Source organism: Colletes gigas, unplaced genomic scaffold (genome assembly GCF_013123115.1).
Source record: "Colletes gigas isolate AHSC1104 unplaced genomic scaffold, ASM1312311v1 Colletes_gigas_Sc00011, whole genome shotgun sequence".
Classification (NCBI taxonomy): Eukaryota; Metazoa; Arthropoda; class Insecta; order Hymenoptera; family Colletidae; genus Colletes; species Colletes gigas.
This window is the reverse complement of record NW_025106640.1, coordinates 8,959,645-8,977,346: the sequence shown is the minus strand read 5'-3', so window position 1 is coordinate 8,977,346 and position 17,702 is coordinate 8,959,645. Positions and strand designations below refer to the sequence as shown.

The following is a 17,702-nucleotide window of genomic DNA, read 5'->3' as shown; positions in this document are numbered from 1 at the left end:
AAACTCTGAAACGTCCGAATTGCTCTGGTCCCCGACGGCGAACGTCCAACCGTGAGAGTTCGTTCGGTCGAGAAATTGTAACAGAGGCGTTGCATCGCGAGCAAAAACGATTGCACCGACGCACCGAGATATTCTTTTCGAAAACGCATTCGGAATTTTCGCCCTCGCGTTGAATAATTTCCGCCTTGCGGCCGCGTATCGATCCTCCCGACGGTGCACGGATTGCGTCGCGTGGCCGGAATACTCAAAGAGAATATCGCGTCAACCCTTCCCGGAGAAGACTCGTCGATAGGGTGTTATCGCGTTCATCCTTTACGGCGTTGTATTTTACGTGCGTGTGACAGACTCGGGGGCGGGACGGGGGAGGAACCGGTAGGGGTGAAACAAAGATAGAGGAGAGAACGACGCGGCGGCGTCGTAATTTAGTAGGATACTTTCCTACCGTGTTTCGGGGGACAACTTTAAGAGGTCTGCAAGCCCTTAACAAGCTCCTTTTTTATTTATCACGCTCGCCATATATGAATTCTAAGTATAAAACGGAGATACCGTACGATTTTCCGCGAAATAATTATTAATCGTAATTTAAAATTGAACGAGCATTGTTCGTCCGCCAGCCGGTCCGTTTCTGGACAAACAGAAGCGAGAAAGGTCTGAAGGAAGGCGCAGTGTTGCCGGGGTGGATGGTACGCGAACGAGCACCGGCAGCGTCCGCTCTCGTTGAGATCAAGCAGGGGATAAAATAACCCTTGTACATTTTCCGTCGCCCCCGGTTCGTTCTCTCCAACTTCGCTTCTATTCTGTGTCCGAACGTGGCGGTGCAACGCGTCGCAATACAGAAGACACGGCTTTGTTGCAAGAACGTGTCCTGATTTTCTCCAAAGAGGAACCGGAACGCGGCAGCTTGTTTGCCAGCATCTTCTCAGGGACCAAAGAATCGTCCAAGGCCTTTGAAAGCTCGACGTTTCGCGACCTTGGCATCTTTAACGCATTACGTATCGTATATATGTATACTCGATCACCTAAACGGAATCGTAGATTCTCTACTGACTTTACTGGTACGGTTATTCGTTGATCGAGAGAACCACGATCGCGATCGCGGGGAATCGACTCTCGAACACGCGTTTCCACGTAACCTATTAAACGGCGCCGGAATCACGCTTTCCTGTTTACGGGTCTCGAATTCTACAGTTCGAACGCGCACAGAAATCTTAGCGATCGCGATTAACCGGACGATCGGGTATTCTTTGCAGGGGAAATATTTGCACGACGATAGAATTTTCGTCGATAAACTTGCTCGTTCGTGACCCAGATCTCGATGGAACGAGTCTATCGAACGAACTGCCCCATTGTTCCTTGCCGACTCGAACGATAATTGGAGAGCCACAGCATTCCAAACTCGATAAGACGATAAACATTCTAGCGGCGCGACATTTTCAGGGTTTCCACGTTTTCCTACAGCATCGTTTCACCGATGAAAGGGAAATCTAACAAGAGTGCACGCGATATCCTGGAGACTACGATAATCTAAACACGTATAGTTCAGCGACGAAGTCTTCCATTTGAGCGTTCTATTAAGTCTGTCCATGGAAAACGAGTAACGCTAAGTGTACGAAGCAGTTTGCCCACCCTGTATCTGAAATAAACGAGTACTAGAGCGGGGGCGAAAGAGGGAACGCTATCAAAGAGATTAGAGGGTGCGGCAGATCGCGCGTTATGTCAGCGTCTCGCTTTAGTTTCGAGCAATTGCTTCAAAGACCGGTAAAAAATGAGACCGTCGACCGGCGGATACGATCAGATTATATTTAACCTTTAAAAATGTTCTCGCTTTGTTCCGCAGTTTCCACGGTGCCCGGGCATTTCGAGATTTATAGAATCCAATAAATGGAACGACCGAGAACGAATAGCCAAGTTCGTTTCCGTCGCGTTGATAAATTTCGTGGAATTCGAAGCAGCGTTTGCCTCGGCCTCGCAGGGGGCAAATTTCGCGCGGGACGATTTCGAGATCTCGGAAAAAGCTGTAACAAACGGTTCCCCGTTTCGTTAACGAAATTTAGCGACATCGACGCCGGAATCGTCCGCAAATTGCGAACGGACCGCGACAGCGCCAACTACGGCCAGCTTCATTTCGAAAGTAATAAAGATCGGCTTAGTGCTTGCGAGTTTGCGATAAAAGCGCGTTCCTCTCGAAGGGTTTCAGCCTCCACTCGAAAGATGCAGCCGGCCGGATAAAATCATAAGGGCTGCTTACGAAGCTTTCTACGCGGATAAATTCCTGCAGCCTGAGCTCCTGCTTTATTCCACAAAAATTCCATCTTTTTCTCCTTCGTTGCCCGCTCGGAGTCTCAGCCTCCAAGTAAATTCTATTAACTCTGTCTCGTCGCGAGGCCCTTCGAACCCCTAAACCTACAAGGTCCGACTACTCGATCCACGATACTTTCGGATTCCCATTACGTTCATTGTCATTTTTCCCCCCATATTCCGTCAAATTGTTAAATTTTTAGTGTCACGAATCTTTCGACCTATTATGAGTGACCGTATATATTTTCTGCTGTCTCGAAAGTGGTAAACTTCGCATAAATTAGAGGTGCTTCTCGTGTCCAAGAGTTATATTTGTTCCACGAGGCCGATGCTTAGTAGATACAAGAGCAAGGTCTTTTAATAACTCCGTTTACTGTTTGTTTTCGTTTTCCGCGCCGCTTTGCCTGGTTTGTGCATCTAAGTAGTAGATGGTTTGCTTAGCTACAGTTACCAACGAGTCCATGGTTGTGAGATTTCCAGCAAAAGTAACTAACCACTATTTATATTAATACCGCTTCCCTCGATGTGTAACTTTCAACGTTTTGTTTTTCGCCCAAGCTGCAAACTGTATGCGCTGCTGCTTCTTGGGAAACCACGAATATTCGAATTTGATCATTTCGCTGAACGTCTGTGGCAATAAACTGTATACAGCGAATGTCCTAAATGGAGGGAGTATGGAGCAAAGATGAAAATTGAGATCGATACCTTTTAGGAAGAGTTAAAAGGGGGCCGAATAAATTAACAGCGGCGAGAAACAGCGGTGAATGGTCGGAGGGAGGGAAAATACAGTGATCTCGGAGGAGTAGCCGCAATTTAGTCATCCTGGTCCGGCGATAAGCATGTTCGAGCCAACGCTAGCCAACCGCCGACCACCAGAAGCTTGTTTAATCCCGCATCGTCGTTACCGCGCCGCGCGTAAAGGTACTAACGAGCTCCGCAGGGACAAATAAAAGTACGCGACCCCTTAAGAGGTTAAGGATTCCAGCTTCCGCTCGCGATACCTACGGATACGCGCTTCTGAAAATTTCACGCGCGTACACGCGAGCTCGTTCCGCGTGTTTGCGTAGCGGTTTACGGGTTACTCGCGCCTCCAACAGGCTCCAAACTGGAGCAAACGTGCTCTTTCTAAACAACGAAAGCCACCGTGCGACACAACGAGACTGACGTCTCATCGAACCAAAAATTTGAATTTGATGAAACAGGATGTTAATATAGATTAGTGTAAACCTCGAGTTGGCCGTTGAAAGGGAACGGAAAACGAAACGACAGCGTTGAAAATACGGTCTCGTATCCGAGGGCTGTTTAAATCTATACACAGCGGAGAAACCAATCTTTTTCCTGACAGAATCGTAATCGTAGTTACGCGCGTGTGCCTTCTACGCCTTTTCCCTTCCATTTGTCTTCCGTGGTGCTGCACGCATGTGCGACGTATCGCGCCTATGAATATTTCATGAGCTTATATAAACAGGCGAGTTGCATCGGAGAAATTCCGACTACAAAACTGCGCCAACTTCCTTAAAGAAAATTTGTCGCTGTCGGGAACAGAGATTCGATCGATATTTTTTTACTCCCTTTAACAAGTATTCTCTTCGAACGAGCCGCGACTAGCAAGAAATTCGATAATCGCGACCGAGTGCACCGCACTTTGACAATTTCGGTTAATCTCGAGTACAACCAAACGAGCCAAACGCAACACAAAAGGCGCCTGCACCGCGTCCACGTTAACTTTGACAAACGAGATACGAGCGTGAACTCGTAAAGGGTATGTTTACCCACTATTTAATTAAACTTTCCGTTAATTGCTTTTACCGGGCCACGTCGATAGATACATCATCGTGTAATAACCGCCGCAAAGTAGAATATTGCTTTTAATCGTTTTCCATACTCCCCGGTCTAAACTAATTTCCCATATGGAGTGCATCGAAATTAAAATGCATACGCTTTCGCGTAACTCGATACTCGCACGCAATTAATACGAGATTTTCGTTCGACGCGGTAATTTCGCGCGAGCGGTTCAATTTTAGATATTAGAAGCACGAACGGGACCGATTCCCTCGTTTCCTTTGTGCTGGGAAACTTGGATGGAAGTTGGTCGTTGAACGACATTATTCCTTGACCGGTGATATACCGTATCCAACGATACAGAGTTGCGCCCTGTCGAATAGAACGGACCCGAGACGCGAAATCGTCCCTGCTTAACAAACGACCGCCGCCTAATACATCAAACGAACGGCCAATCAGAGAGCGGAGAGGATTCGCAAATACCAAAAGCCGAATTTGCACGGCCGAACGGAGATACCGTCACCGCCGCCGGCTCGTGTTCTCGCCAATCCCGGCAATATGAATCACTATACGTCGCTCGTAAATCCCCAGCTTTCTATCGTTTCTTTCGAAAACGCTACAACCGTGTCCCTTTATCGCTCGACGTTGTCTAACGGGGATTTTCGGTAAACTTTTTATTTTCATACGTGGCACGATAAAAAGAAGCAGTTCTCGCGCTCGGCGACAGAGGGACACGGTCAATTTGGGCCTTTCTCGCAAGTACTTGAAACGATAACGAGAATCGCGTCCGATGCAATTGTAGAGAAGGACGTGTGGAAAGCGGATTTTTACCGATATGGCGACCGTTTCGTCGCGAGCAAATATAGGTCGAGGAACGAGCTAGAAGAAGAGACGAAGGAAATTGCGGGAAACCGGAGGGAAAGGAGAAGAAAGAGAGGGTGGATGCAGCAGTTGCGAAACGAGGGGATCGATAACCATCGTCATGGCGACCATAGCATCAACTAGTCCTTACCCCGGCAGACTCTTCCTCTCTCGTATTCTCTTCGGGGCTCGCGATACACTGGGCTTTTCCTATCCTCGGGATCCTAGATTCCTGGATCGGCCTGAAATCCCCCCGATAATGGCGATGCACGTATCAGGAACTCGATCGGTCGACAAGCCGCCCCGGGAATTTCAAATCGAATAAAGGCTTCGACGGTCGTTTGCGTTGCTTGTCGAACTACGGAAAATTGTTCCCGGGCAATTCCGCCGGAACGACGCGTTGAAAATTCAACCTCGCTTTTTCATTAATCCCCGTTAAAAATATGCGGGGAGCTCGTTCGATCCCGGCGCACCTCGTCTCGACGAAAATGTCATTTTCGGTTACCGTTCTTCGCGATACGATATTTTCGTTTATCCGTGGAAAAATCTAAATCGTCGTCAACCGGCAAGAAACAATTCTGTATTTCGCAATTTCGGGAAAGTTGATTTATCAATTAGCTCGACGTTTAGCAACGGTTTACAGATTTCTGGAAACACGCTCGGTAATGTCTACGAGTGTAACACAGTGTGTACGCTAAGCCGCGACATCTGTAAATACGAGTCGAGAGCTCTATATTTTTCTCTTGATCGCTCGTAATGACGTCGCCCCGGGAGACAGCCGCTGAAAAGTACACGTTTTGTTTCAATATTGACTGCGTTCGGTATATTTCGCAAACAACTGGAATGTTTCTGTCTCGAGTAAATATCGGTGGAGAAACACAGTCTGTATTTTTTTGCCCGTGGAATTGGGCCAATCGCGGCAAGAAAGGGAAAGAGTAACGGAAGAACGACTCTCTCTCTTCTTCGACGAATTTACCGAGAAAAAATTCTAACATTTATCGATAGATCGTTGTTCTTTACGAACGAACCCCGTTCTTTTTCAAATTCGTATGAGAATCGAACGCTAAATGGATTCTGGGCCTCGTGAATAATTTGACGCGTCGCTTCCTCGTCGGCTTTCTGAACAGGATGCGAACGATAAGGCGCAAAAAAGGGGCAGACGCTCCATTACCTAATTTTAATATTTAGGCGAACGATACGTCCAAATCGGAGATGTAATGTTATTATTATACATAGTATAAAAAATTCTTTACCGAAAATACAATGTCTGACCACCCATGTCTGGTTCCCCTGAAATTTCATGCGTATGTTTAACACGTCATGACTCATAAACGGGTTAGATGATTTTTAATGTTACAAAATACAAACACTGGGTATTAATGGGTCTCTAGAGCCCCATAAAAATATAGTACACCTCGTCTGTGTTGAGAACTACATTGTAAAATTGTTCGATACTTTTTGGCAACTGGCAAAGTTTAATATCTCCTTTCGATCGTGGCCTCTGTTATATGTATATGGCAGTACGTTGAAATATCAATTAATGCAGCGGAGTTTCATGGATCAGACAGTTGGCCGTTAGTTCGGCAGGCAAAACCGAACTTGCAGTAGTCGAAATAATTTACAGCACCTTGGCGGAGATGCTTTGATGCGCGAAGCGCCGAGAAATCTGTAAAGTTTACAAGACGACTGATTCGGACGAAACTGGCGAAACACCGCCGTCTAAGAGCATCGAGGTTTCACCTCTAGGTACAGTTTCTTTGAAGCCGAGGCGATACTATTTCGAGGTATTAATCAAATATAAACAAAGAGAGGACGACGCACCGAACGCAAACTTAGCGAGACTAAGGAAGTAGCAATTGCATTAATAATACGATTTAATCCTTTGACTGTGACGCGTTTCGTATCAACGCGACGAAACGTTCTGCTGCTCATTGTATTATGTATGTACAAGACAATTTAATAATTAATGCTCGTACGATAAATTTCGACGCGTAAACCAACATTACATTCACCGCGGTAGTAAATAGCTACCTGCGTTCTCGACTCTCGTCGTATTTTGCACAAACAATGTACCGTGCATACACGGCAAAATGATAGCACGGCTAATTATTTTTAGCATTTCCCGAAGCCAATGCAAATTTTAACCAGTTTAATCGGCGCGTGACTCACGTATAGATCACGGGATCGATCCAAAAGTCTTCCTCGTACGGTTTATAAATAATTGGTATTATTTGCTCTTTTCGAAAGAATGATATTTGCAACGCCAACGTTATTAATAACTGCCGAGACTAATGTTGCCTTATTTCAGCAAACGCAGTAAATCTTTACCTCGTCGAGAACAATAAATTATCGCCGCTTTCTTCATTCATCCGACGTGTTTACTAACTTGAGTATCTATCCTATGCACATTGTGACGTCAATGGCGGGTTTGCCTTCAATTTTGTGCTTTCAACATACTCTGATTTCCTAAGAATTTCTTTAATTCCGGTTTCTCGCTATTGGCTGAAAGCGAGGACAGGTGGAGCAAGCCAAGTACTCCCCCGCTAGCCAATTTCTCGCGGACGCACAGTACATATATTAGCACGACTAAGAATCTCGATGGACGCGAGCTGGCTGGAACCTCGAGGAGTCTCTCGAGTGTTTCTGCATCAGCAGCCACGAGGCAAAGGTGACGGATAGTGTAACGCTCGAGTTTGCAGACGGCGAGGTTTCAAACCATAACGCGCGGGTTCTCGAAAACTTCCCAATAACGTTCCCCGATAACTCCGCTCCGTTGATAAGTTTCGAACAACTCGTTTCGAACGTCGACGCGGTTCCGCGAAGTCCGACGAGCAATATCCGATAAGTAATTCTGAAAATAAGATGATTCTTCTCGCAGCTGCCGCACCAACGATGTCGCGTGCGCGTACACGGGTTGCGGAGAATTCCTAGAGTGTATTGGTTCGCTCGATTCGCCCACGAGGCAAATACACGCGCGCATAAAGCACGTTCCAAATGCGGTCGAGACCTCTTTAAATTCATGAGAAGAGAAGAATGTAGTTCAAGAACTTACCGAAAAGAGCTTCGAAAAGGAGCGCGTTACGAGACATTCGCGAGATCGTCGATCTGTTCGCCAGCCACCGTGTTTCCAAATTCCTACCGAATCGTTTCACTTTTCGAGCGGAAATTGCTTCTGCGTTAATACCTTGGACGAAAAGGAAGTACTGGAAAACGCATGCGTCGCAGACTAAACATATACTGAAAAGTTGTAGGAGAAGTAGTTCTTCGACGCGCCAGTCAAGGTTCGCTTCGAACTTAACATACTTGACGCAATTCCTACGTAAATTAACATAAATTGTGCGAAACTCTATTACGCGGTCAAAGAGATAAATTTCAATACATACGACGCGGATGATAATTGTCAACGATAAATGATTTAAAACCTGGATACTTGGAATCGGAATATCAAGCGTCAAACAGTGTCCCTGAAAGTTGTGTACGAGTGGGTGGCTCCTCGAAGTTACGATTTTATTTATACAGTTTATTTTTTCGTTGCAACGGTAAGGCGCTTTCTAACGTTACGTGAAAGCAAGTGCAAGGCAATGGGCCCGAGGCACGAAGGCATTTCAGTGCAATTCGCGCATTCATTCGCGAATTCATCGGAATGAATAAGCCAGACGGAGGCATTCCATTCGATAACTCTTGAGACGAGTCGGCGCGAATCGAAATAATGCAGGCGGCGAAAAACACAATGATTCCGCGAAGTATTCGACGTGAAAATACGCTCGACGAACCGACGAATACGGAGTCGTGACGTACGATTCCTGAAAATGCATGGAAAATTGATTTCCGCGAAAATTTCCAGTCGCGATTACAATTAAACAGTTTCCAATTGTCCGACAGTCAACGTTTCAAATACGGTTTTCTAATAGTCCACGTAATGAATATTTTAATATTATCAAGAGGAACGATAATGTACCACCGTGTTGTGCGGAGAGATCGTGTTTCGAACGCGTGGGCGTTATCGGTTGAAAAAAAAACGCACCCGTACAAACATTCATGTATTTCCCGCGAGGTCTGATGTTTATCTCGATGAAGAATAAGTCGGCCCCCCGGAAGATGGGCATCGCGAAACCCGAAAGAGAGACATTTCGCAATTTCGCGCTTTACAGTGGACGCGTGATGCACGACGTACAGGCGCTTCGAATATCATAAATCTCGCGGAATTGCAGCCAGCCTTTGCAGTTTACCCCGCTCGATGGGAAACAACGCGCACGTTCGGGAGACGTTTCCTTGAATTTATACCACTTTTGCAGCGCGCGACGGCGCACCGTCTGAAATTAAATTCGTTCGAACGAACCACGCTGGGGAAAAAGAATTGCCTCGCGTACCCCCGAATCGCGCATATTTCGCCAATAAATGCAATTAGCCCAGGCTTAATTGAAAAAGCGAAAAGCATCAAGATACGAATCGCAAGACACGCTCGGCCGAACGTTGATTCAATTTACGCGAAAAAGAGAATGCGCCGCAACGATCCCCGTCGACGCGTTTTAGTCGCACTTTTTGTTTCGTTGAAACAATTTGCGAACAGATTCTACTCTCGGTCTGTTTCAAATGATCTATTCGATTCGAAACAGGCTCCTCGCGGTAAGAAACGGAAATAGAATAAAAGAATTCGAAACCGTCGCCAAAAGGGAACCAATTAACGCGATATCTTTCGGGCTTGAAAAGAACACCGTCGGGGTGAAATTCTCTAGGAGCGTCTTCTCGAAGCGCGAAATGGAATTAACGGTGAATGAATTTTGCAGTTGCCTGTGGCAACAGCTGCCGCGTTTAATACAATTGCGGTTACTAGCGAATTAAACAGCAATGTTCTTCGAAAGTGCTCGTCAAGATTGTCGTATTCAATTGCATAGAGGTACAGTTAGATATCGGTAAACAGAAAGCACATTAGGTGGTAATTATTCGTGTTTCCAAAAGGTCGCATAAACTTTCGAACCGTTTAACTCGAATTTCAGGATCGCTAACGGATTCTCCGAGCAAAAGGGAGAAGGGGCGAGAGACAGAAAGGTGAAACGAAGGAATCCTATTTTCCTTGGTGCGATTTCTCCGTCCGTCGGAGCTTTCCTTTTTTGGTCAACGAAATAAGGACCCGAGGAAAAGGATCCGGGCGGACGGAGTATCGGTTTCCGTCGTTTCTCTTCCGCGGAAATAAAAGTTGCTGCTGTCAAGCGAGTCGACCGAAATCGAGGGGACGGGCGTCGCGAACTTTTCTGGAAAAAATGCAGTCCTTATAAGCGCGGAAGAAAAATACGGAGAGTCGAGAAATCATTAAACCGAGAGATGTCGGAATATGCCTGGGGGGGGGCCTCCAGCCGGCGGAATCGCTTTAACGAATTTCAGAATGGAAGTACGGAAAGTTCTGGGAAACTTTCGACCCGCGAGGACGAGACGGTGAATACATCGAGACGCTGATAAAAGAAATTGGTCCACTTGATGAAGGACGACGGTGCTTCGGGGACGAAAGGACGGTCAATTTTTCGTTGGAATTACATGGCCGACGACAAAGAAGTAAAAGGGCGAGTAAACCGAACGCGAGCAGGGACGATACGACTCTCGTTTCCGGTATCATCGACGCGGAGGAAAGTCTCCCGCGGGAACGCGCGCGAAAGGAAAAAGAAACGAACGGGGAACCGCAAAGAGGCTTTCGCGATTCGTGAATTAAGCTCGTTAACGGGAAGAGAGCCTGATAACCGGAGAATTACGGGGAGGCAGAAGGTACAACAATATTGAGATAAAAGGGGGCAAGAACGGAAATGAAACTGGGGATAAGAACAAAGGTGCGCGCGAGGAAGGAAAAATGGAGGCCTCGCTGCTGGGGAGGAAAACTGCAGACAGTCGAGTGCTCCGGAGCCACGCCGACACTCGTTTTGTAAACTTTTCCTGAAGGGCAGGAAACCTAAAGAAGATATAGAACGAAGGGCGAGGAGGCCACGAGTGGAAACGGGAACGATGCTGCTGGAAAAGGGGGGGATTCAAGAGCCCACGAATTAAAATGCACGACGTCTCTCCTCTTGGTAGGATCCCTTTTCCCCTTTTCCCTTTTTCCCCTTTTCCCTCCCCAGCCAACCGCAACCCTTTCTTCGAGCTGCCTTTTCCTGCGAGCTCCGACGCACGAATTCTTGTCGGAGGTCGAAAAATGACAGGCTGAAAAGGAGATCCCGCTGAAAAGACCTTGTCCCGTTCCATTCTTTCGAGTAATTGGGATTCCTCGTGGCTTCCCTCCGCCACGCTCGCGTTAAACACCGTTCCCGACATTCATACCCTTTCAGGCTGCTGCTCGTATTTACATGTATATTAGTTAAACCGGCTCTCGCCGGAACCACCAATGCCACGGTCGATGAATCGGCGACTCCTACTCCTCGAAACCCTTTCAGGATTTCTCTCTTATCGTTACCGGACCAAGATTCGACCCGAATTTTCAGAATTTCCATGTTCCCTTTTTCGAACGATCCTATCAGTTTCTTTCCCTTTATTAGTACACCCTCCTTTTACACGACTTTACATGCAGAACCTTTGTTACCACTGTTGCCTTTTGGGACAGTCTAATACCAATGCTTGCTCGGCGATGCGAATCGAAAGAATTTTTTACCAACGAACACTCGATTTCTCCTATTAAATTTCTGATCGCGATATCGGCGAACCCGATTCCTCGCGTATAAAAAATCGAGTTTACGTAAACCTTCGTAGAACACCTAGAATACCTCTGAAAATCTTATGATCTCATCAAAAGATACTATTAATAAATTTCCCGCGGTTAGGTAACCCGCATGGGAACTACTGCGTACATGTTGCACTTGGAACTCAAATATAGACGCAAATGACGAAGCCAGCGCTACTCTTAGATAGCCTAATAATACAGGGGTGAGTTAATTTATATACGAACGACCAAATATCAACGCTAATAAATTCGACTGGATCGCGTTCGAGAAACTTTGACCGATCGGGCAAAATGGAGTAGCGGGCGTGCGAGAGCAGTCGGTGAATTGCCGGACATAATAAGGTCCTTTCGAAAAGTTACGGCAAAGTTGGGTCAGGTGGCTCAGACAGTCGGGAGGCTCAATTAACTACCGCCAAGATTTCTCTAATTGCGAGCAAACAATGTAAATGACCAACGAACGAGCGCTTTCTTTTTTGCAACGCGGTGCACACAAGCCGAACAATACACTATTTTCGCTGACACGAACTAGCAGCAATTTAGCGTGTAATCCAGCATGAAAAGCTAGCATTCGTGTCGTAATATCGACCTCCCTTTTCCATTTTTTCTTCAATTTCTCGTATCGAGGATTGGCAAACTAAAATATTCACGATTACGAACGTTCGGAGTAATAAATAATGGCTATTAACCGAAAGTTACGAGGCTTGTCAGCTACGCCCAGTTTAATGACACTTGATAGTCCCTCAAATAATACACGATACAACGCGATAAGATAGACTTTCGACCGGGGGCGTGTTTCGTTTCATGGAAACGGATACAACGTGTGTCGCAGGACACCGTTTCGAAGCACCGGCGTTAAAATTTAGCTCGACGAGATAGAACGAGAAGATCGATGTTGTAAGGCTGGTTCTAGCATGAACGCTGTTAACATCGCCGGGATAAATACGAGCTCGTTAGGGCTGCTACTGCCGGCAAAATACAGACCGATAAATTTTCAGCAATTTCGCGAAAAGAAGGGGAAATTGCGTACGTTACGGCTATAGCGGCCGTTCGCAAAATTTTACGGGTTTTTTCTCCTATACCTGGCGATCCGAGGTAATACGAGCAACGTCGATGAGTGTTCGCTGAAAGCAGCAAATTTTCATTTACGGGGACGAAGACCGGTACAAGTTTTGGTAGTTTGCCGCCAAGAGTAACTGGATTTGCTTTTAGCCGCGAGAAATGGCACGTTTCTCTTTCGCGTTTAAACGAAACGCTTCGTCCAACCGATGGAAACAATCAACAAGATTTGAGTTCTCTTGGGACGAGAACCTTGCCCCGTTAGTTAGCGTATCTTTTTGCAATACAATAAACTGTATTATGAACAGAGTTTCTGCTCGTTACGACAAGCAGACTTTTATCGAATTGGCCGGGCAACCGTAACGAAGCGGAAACGGTGAAACCACAGCCACGATAAAGCAAGGCGTTTCTTGTCGCCGAGCGAAACGGCGGCTCGCCACGAAATGGATTTTCCAACAGTTCGCCACCAACGTCTTTCAAACAGTCTTCGATCCGTCGCTACAAGTTCGCGGGGACTGACCGCGTTTGTCGGTCGATAAGGGCAAGTTAAGGGGGGTGATACGGGCAAGACGAGGCTCGTTCAAACTGTTTAAGAAGGTAAGAATACCGCGGGGAATTATGGCGATTCAAAGTGCGGCCGTGCTCTGTGCGTACACAACCGTCTGACTCTGTTTGCCAGCGACTCGAGAGGGTCAGCTCGCAATTAGTTCGAAGAGGTCGCGAAGTTTCTCCGGGGAATAAAGTTACCGCGGATTGGATTAACTTGCGTACACAAGCGTGGCACGAAGCTAGGTCGGACGTGCAATTTGTTTCTCAGGGTCGTGGCGCGGTTACCACGGTATGTAGAAACCTCGAGGGCGTTTCTAGCATCGCGACGCGAACCTCCAGCACGGGAAGAACACGAGCCTCGGAACGGAGTACCGTTTCACCTTCTCTCCCGTTCTCGTTAAGCATATCCACGCGAGGCCTGCGAACGAAAACGCAGAATCCTCGCACGAGGTTCGATAGATTTCGGTTCGATGTCGGGCAGACCGCCAAACGACCAGACAAACGCAAACAAATCTGCTTCTTGCATCTGACTCTGCTCGTCGAACGCGACTTTTATGCTTGCACAACGATATTGCACCGGTCTAATAAGGCTAGCCAACTTCTGGTGTATACCCAAATTCACTATGAAAAGAAACTTGTTTGTTACATTGCGTTATATTCGTACGAATAGATATTAACGCGCAGAATTTAATACCGTATTACCTGCTGAATGGCAACTAGGAATAATTGTGCACGTGTGGCCGATACGAAGAAAGCAATATGGGTCAACTTATTTGCATAAATGTTCGAGTCATGAACAGTCGTGGCTCGAGAAGCGTCCTCCGAGAGCGTCTAACGGGAGAAGAGCCGAAGCAAGTGGCACGCTGGCGTAGACCAATTTTACATCTCCGTGTCGCGGAAGCTATTCATCGCGTAAACGAAATTTAAGTACAAATTATGTTCTCGAGTGTCGCTCGGGCAGATACCGTCGTTAGAATAATAAGAACTCCAGTTTTCGACCCTTTGGTTATTTAAAAATACCACTCATTTTTCAGCAAAAACACAACGAAAGACAGATCGTGCGAACGCAAGGATGGTTTTTCCGTCGCGTACTCCCGAAGCGTGACGCGACAACAATCGTGGAAGAGAATTCGAGTTACGCCAGGTCTCGACGAAACTACGACATTATCGTAAATTGCATGTATCCTGCGAGTATGGTCACGACAATTGCACAGGCGTTAACGATGCGGACAAGAGTATATCGCGGATCCTATAATAAAATCGAAACCAATATTAGGTGTCTGTACGTCGTGTTGGCGGAAAGAAATCAAGATTATCAACGTGTGCATCGCCGGAAACACGGCGTGCGTGATGAGTTAAAATTAGATGAACGGGGAGGAATAAATTGACGTTGATTGTTCGGTGTTTGTAACGTGTCATCGCGGATTATAATGCGATCCGATGAAAGGAAAAGTAATTGCGAACACGCTATCTCCCGAGTCCAAGTGTAAACTAACATAAAACAACGACAAAACAGCCATCGTTCTTTCCTTAACAGTCCACCGACTGTAGATTATATTATTAGAGATTCAGTAAAACTGGTGTAACATGAATTAGATGTATCCGACGAAGTGGGTGAAAAGATGGAATATTTAAAACATCTGCCATTTGTCGGATGAAATTTTTATGAAGTATTCTGTACCCATCGAAGCCGAGATCCTGGATTAATAAAGAGACTGGGATTCGCCGGAAACTACTAAAATTCTTTTCCACGGGAATGAACTTATCGGACTTTCTTTGCCGCGAACTCGCGCGCGAGCTAAGAACTTTTCCACTATGCCGACATTAGTGGGCGATAAAATTTTAAACAGCTTTCCCGTAACGGACGACTTCTCGATGGAACACCAAGGACATTGGCGTTCACTTTTAATGAAAAGCAATTTAGGGAGCGGATCGGTTCATCGAGGAATCGGATAATCAACGGGTCGCGTGCCGATGCAGTCGCATGTCGAATCGAATCACAAGCGTTATACATATTCCTTTGTGCAACTTACGGCGAGGATACAACGACGCCGCCGATGGAATATTCCACTTAGATCTGAAATACAAAATAAAAAAAAAAAAACTATTATCTGTCGCTCCATCTGTTTCTCTATGTCGGTATAATACATATTTATGAACGATTCATCGATCAACCATTAAACTTCTCGCGTCGGTGGATGTATGATAATGAACCGGTCGAAGAAAATAATAGACTATTGAAGATAAAGTAACGATAAGTTGAAACACTTGTCCTCGCCTGGACTTATTATTATTTTTATTACTCGTGAAAAATAAAATAATACCACTCCTGTGGATAGAATATCGACCGATAAACGCAAGAACCGATACAAATTCAAACGATCGATGGTGCACCTTGAACGTTGATCGCCCCGTTATTACGCTTCTCGGCGAAACAACAACACGGCCTATATTTGTTGTATTAGGTAAAATATACAGTGAAGAAAACAAAGCGAAATTACGATCGAATTGTAATTTTTAACGTCTCGATTTACCTCGATCGAGGAATTTATAAAACGCAACCGGAAACGTGCCGCGGTCCCCGAGCAATTAAGGCCTTTAACTATTGTGGGATCGGGAAGGTAATGACTCCGCCCTGTTCCGTTCCGCACAATTTTATTGTTGCTGTCGTACAACGACGTGACTCGTGGTGCGGGTTACGCTCGACTCTCTGGTACGATCATCGCCACCGTACCAAGAGGCCTTCAAAAACAAAAGACGGTCAGAGACGACGACAACGGCTTTTCGGCTCACGCGGCTCTGGTCGTCTCGTGTGCAACCATCGTCTCGTGTGCAACCATCGTCTCGTGTGCAACCATACATTGTAGCGGCTTCGAACGGCTAAGGCGTATGTGGTGCCTTGGCCGCCACACTACCCCCCTGCCAGTAATTGGCACAATTACGAAAAATTGACCGACTACATTACCACTACCATTTACTCTATTATATAAAATACGTTATCCTAACTAAGATTTACATTACAGTATTTGAACAGAGTTGAAAAAAAAAGGAATTTACATGGAGTTTAATATATAATACGTAATACCTAAAAATACATGAAAGTACATAAAAGTGATGGAAAAAAATAAATGGTATATGATACTTATTATAATAATGCGCAAGCCTTAAGTACTACCGCGTAATTTGAAATCGCTCGGGAAAACGTACGCGTCTACCTGAACGCGTGACACGTTGCTGTATAACCGGCGCATTGTCAGGTACGTTTGTTTGTGTGACCGGCTGATTTTCTATGCTCACGGGATCCGGTCTGTTTTCTGCTAGCATATAAGCAGGCTTTAGCCTTTCAATTGATATATTTATTTCCTTACCTCTAATGTTTATTGTAAATGTTTTTTCGCCTCGGCGCACTACGGCGTATGGACCTTCATAAGCGGGTTGTAAAATAGTTTTGGCTGAATCTGTTCGGATGAAAACATGTGTTGAACTGCTAAGATCTTTGAAAACGAATGTACGATTAACGGAATGGCGTGATGCATTAGAGGGACTCAATTTAGAAAAATGGTTGCGTAGTCTATTAGTAAAATCGGAAGCATTTTCTGTGCCTTCCACTGAATGCGAAGACAAGAACTCTCCCGGTAATCTTAATGGCTCGCCATAAACTAATTCCGCTGAGGTAGCGCCGAGGTCTTCTTTCCAGGCGGAACGAATACCGAGTAGAACCGTCGGAAGTATTTCTGTCCACCTGTCGGATCCGTGGCACCTTATAGCCGACTTGAGCTGTCGGTGAAAACGCTCTACCATCCCATTGGCCGCTGGGTGATACGCCGTTGTGCGAAGGCGTGTGGATCCAATTAAATTGTTCAGCGCAAAAAATAATTTGGATTCGAACTGCCTACCCTGATCGGTGGTAATCCGTACGGGAGCACCAAACCGCGCTACCCAACCGTCATAAAAGGTTCGAGCTACGGTTTGGGCCTCCTGATCGACCATGGGGAAGGCTTCCGGCCACCGCGTATATCTGTCTACACAGGTCAGACAATACCTGAAACCTTCGGACACCGGTAAAATTACTATGTCTAAATGAATGTGTTCGAATCGCGCAGAAGGTTTAACAAATGTAGCCAATGGTGCAGTCACATGACGGGAAATTTTTGATCTTTGGCACGGTATACAGCAACGTGTCCACGTGCGAACATCTCTTTTAATCGACGGCCAAACATAACGTTGCGTTATGAGCTTGATCGTCGCGTTAATACCTGGATGTGATAATACATGTAACATATTAAAAACTGCACGTCGGAAAGGAGGGGTGACATAAGGTCTTACATTCTTAGTCGAAATATCGCAAAAAATTTCGGAAGACGTGCCAGGCAACGAGACTTTGCGTAATTGCAGGCTAGATTCGCTATTCAACAACCGCTGCAACTCCTCATCCTGGGCTTGCGATTTTGCCAAT

At 46.0% G+C, this 17,702-nt stretch overlaps 1 protein-coding gene across 5 annotated transcripts in view; it reads right to left on the bottom strand.

The window, feature by feature from the left end:
* Window positions 1-17,702, bottom strand: part of LOC122398244 (beta-1,4-N-acetylgalactosaminyltransferase bre-4-like) — a 58,522-nt gene that overhangs the window by 20,985 nt on the left and 19,835 nt on the right. For 2 of the 5 annotated variants that reach the window (XM_043397951.1, XM_043397953.1), the window contains exon 1: window positions 7,994-8,235. The exons of 2 other annotated variants lie outside the window; for them this stretch is intronic. The gene's annotated coding sequence lies outside the window, so the exon portion shown is untranslated. Of the gene's footprint in view, window positions 1-7,993; window positions 8,236-15,279; window positions 15,324-17,702 lie in introns of those variants that run through there. One more of the 5 variants, XM_043397950.1, reaches the window with a different exon arrangement.